The sequence below is a fragment of the Canis lupus genome, chromosome 18 (genome assembly GCF_011100685.1).
Source record: "Canis lupus familiaris isolate Mischka breed German Shepherd chromosome 18, alternate assembly UU_Cfam_GSD_1.0, whole genome shotgun sequence".
In the NCBI taxonomy this organism is placed as follows: Eukaryota; Metazoa; Chordata; class Mammalia; order Carnivora; family Canidae; genus Canis; species Canis lupus.
The window spans coordinates 34,662,281-34,665,817 of NC_049239.1; positions in this window are offsets into that span (position 1 = coordinate 34,662,281).

Sequence of the window (3,537 nt, forward strand, 5' to 3'; positions counted from 1 at the left end):
GCTCCCTGTGCTTGAAGTGAATCATCTAGAAAATGGGGCTTTTGATATTCATTCTTTTTACCAGTGCTTGGCTATTTGGAAAAACAGAAAAAAGTCAAAGCAGGAAAATGTTTCAAAGGGCAATTTTAGTCCCTAATCCAAATGGTGGAGCTTTAAAGCTAAAGAGGTTCACCAAATCCTAAAAATGAAGCCTTAGTACTATCGGTTACCTAATTTAACCAAATGACTTCTTGGAGCCTCAATATCTCATCTGTATGATGAGGGAGACGGGTTAAATGAGTGTCATCTACCATTTATCTTGTTTGTTTGCTGGAGGATGCTCCCTGGGTTCCGATGCCTGGGAGTGTTTCTTTGACCAAGGCTCTCCCAGCCCAAGCCTAACATGTTATGGATATTTATGACTGTACCCGAACACCCGACAGCCCCTACAGATGGATGGCTTCCAGTAAATGTTTGGTGAACAGGTGAGCGCTGATGGTCACTCAGGGGTGGTTAGTGGCTACCCTGAGAAACGGGCTGGACAAGAGTAATCGTGAGTCTTCAGGACAGCCCAGCACCTGACACACAGGGGGCACTCAGGAATTACTGATGAACAGATTAGTGATATAAGAAATCTATTGGAAATGTTTTAACTGAGCATATGGATGCGAGAAATTCTCAGTATCATCTCAGATCCAGTTCTCTGGCATAAATTTACGTGAATTCCATAAAAGGTAACTGGAAACCAAAACATTATTTTCAATATTGCCGGCACGAGAAATGCGGTGGTCACCGAGGGCAGGGAAAATGATGAGTCCCCAGACGAAATCATAATTCACTGAGCTCAAAGGGCAAATTCAGAACCAGATCCCACGGCATCTAAATTTTATTTAGATGTGGCCACAGTGTGACTCAGGCCTGTGCATTTTTTAAGGGCTGAAACAAGACCAAAGGCCCAAATGATTCAATCTGTACATGTGAGCTGCAGAAATTTCTCTAAAATTCTTTTAGAATTCCTGCCAGTGTACTTGAATTTCAAGCACTATGGGGGTCAAAACCCAGTCTAGTCAGTTCTCATTATCCCCAATAATAAGAGTTTGGAAATAAATGCTATTCGGTGTGCATCTGAAATCCAAAATGTGGAGACCCAAGTGTAGATATCCTTGTGGCCAGAGCCAGACTCATACCTGCTGTGTGGCCAGATCATACTACAGAAATGGCAGATGTAAAAGCTCTCTGTAAAGCATACAATATGCACCTATCAGATAAAACTGCTTTATTTGTATTTTATTTACACAATCATGGAGAGCACTCAGCAGAGCAGTGGAGAGAGCACAGGCCCTGGGCTCAGAGGGCCAGGTCCCACATCATTACACTCTGTGGTGCTGGCAAAAGCCATATCATTTCTCTAAGCCTCAGTGTTCCCATTAAAATGAAAATCATTATAGCCACAGCTCATAAAATGGCTGTGAAGGTAAGATGCTGCAATAAGCATGCCAGGCCCTCAGCACAGAGGCAGAAATACAGCAGGCATTCACAGAGTAAGTGGAAGCTATTACTTTCACTGTAAAGTCCATGTCGCAGAGTTGTGTAGTAAAGATATCCTACAGTTTCAGGAAATTCAAGTAAGAACAGTTTAAAGATAACTTTATTCCACAATTTCAACTCTGTCTTGTGGTAAGAATATATTTCAGGAGGAAAATGCCAACCTCTCTTTTTTAAAGATCCTTTTGCTAGTGTCTGGTTCTGTAAGACTTGCTCTGGTAAAAATCAACAATTTGAAAGTTCCCAGAGGACCTCTAGCACCAGACTGTGGGATGGGACCCCAAATCACAGACATCCAGCAATCCTTGCTCTTTCAGACAGGTTCTCCACATGAGGGACCCACTAGTCCATCCCTATGGGAACCCAAAGCAAGGTAGATGCAAAACTTGGCAGCCCACTCGATGAGGAATAAAGATGAGATAAATTCTTTAAACTTCCATTCTCTGTACCACTCATTTTGCACCTGAGTGCTTTACCTCCCATATTTAATCAACTATTTTCTTGCAACCACGTCCTTGTGTGTATTTCTTAAAGGCACTACTGGTTCCACTTTGGTAACCTCCCCTTGCACTGGCCTTACTTAGCACATCATGCATGTTCTGTAAACATCTGATTGGTTGATTTCTAGACATTTACAAATAGCATTGACTCGTAAAAATGTATTAAATCTAAAAGGCCAGAAACCAACAAGACTGCCAAAATCATCATCAAAATGTATGACATTATGTCAACACAGATTATTTTTCTACTAATTAATACTAAATTCAGAACAATTATTAAACATCCTTCTTAAAGATGGCTTGAGATAAGTAACTAATTCATGAGGAATCAAAAATCAGTTTCCCATCAGCATGAGTGGGGTTAGCTCTTTCCAGCTTTTTCTGGCTTTATGATGCTGCAAGCCAAAAAGCTGAGCCCACAGGCAGAGGACCCACAACAAATAGGAGGTGGAATGCCACAGCCTATGACAAAACATGGTCATATCTTCCTTCCTTCCTTCATCTTTGTCATTCTGAATTCATAAAACTGAGTACTTTCCAAGGCTTAGGAAGAGATTAAAAAAAAAAAAAAAAAAAAAAGACCAAGGTGGGCACAGGTGACTCAGAAGAGATTTCATCCGTCAGTGTGCAAAGCCAAAATAAACCCTGGGGTGGGGGAGAACAGATGGCCTGTGGGCAGTGGACAGAGCCAGGGGGATTCAGAACCATGGCCCTCTGGATGGCATTCCACCATGGGAGATGCCTATTTGTAGGAGGTGATGTCCATTTTCACCAGATGGCCAGCTCACCGCCTGGAGTCTCAACCACCAGGTAAGCTTGGTGACTTGTGAAGATTTTAACCTCACCTGAACAGAGAAAACTAACAGAGGACAGAAACTGCATCTTCCGTAACCCTTGGGACTAATGACAGTAGATTACTGAAAAGGTAAAGATGCTTGAATTATTTTCTAGCAGTTCTTGTCTGCGTGACAATAAACCAAAGACATTTAGAACGGAGTAGAAAAATATCCTCTTCCCCTCCCCCTCTGCCCCGAAGAATTACAAAAATCTCAGGGTGCTATAAACACTAACTGGAGCTGAAGGAGCTGGAAATTCCTTTAAAAGGAGACAATTTGGAGACTGAACTGATTACTAAACTTTAACTCAGACTACAGATGAATCACAGAAATTGCCCATAATGTCAAGTAGGAACCTGCATCTAAAGGTTCAGGAACCATGATGGATTATGGTTACAGCTATATTTGTAAAAGGCTTCGAGGCAAAAGGATGAAAGGAAAGATAGCAATCCTAAGAATGGTTGTGTTCGATTATGGGTGATTTTTCTTCTTCTTCTAACTTGGCTATGAAGAGAAGAAGAGTAAGTGATAACGTAATAGCAAGCAGTGTAGAACACTATCCATGGCAAAGGACTAGTGCCTTGGGTGTTGGTTGGTTGGCTAGCTGGTTGGTTGGTTGATTTTCACTTTCTAGTCCATCACCTAGAACTCAAAGGGGACTCAAGCAGAGTGTGGGG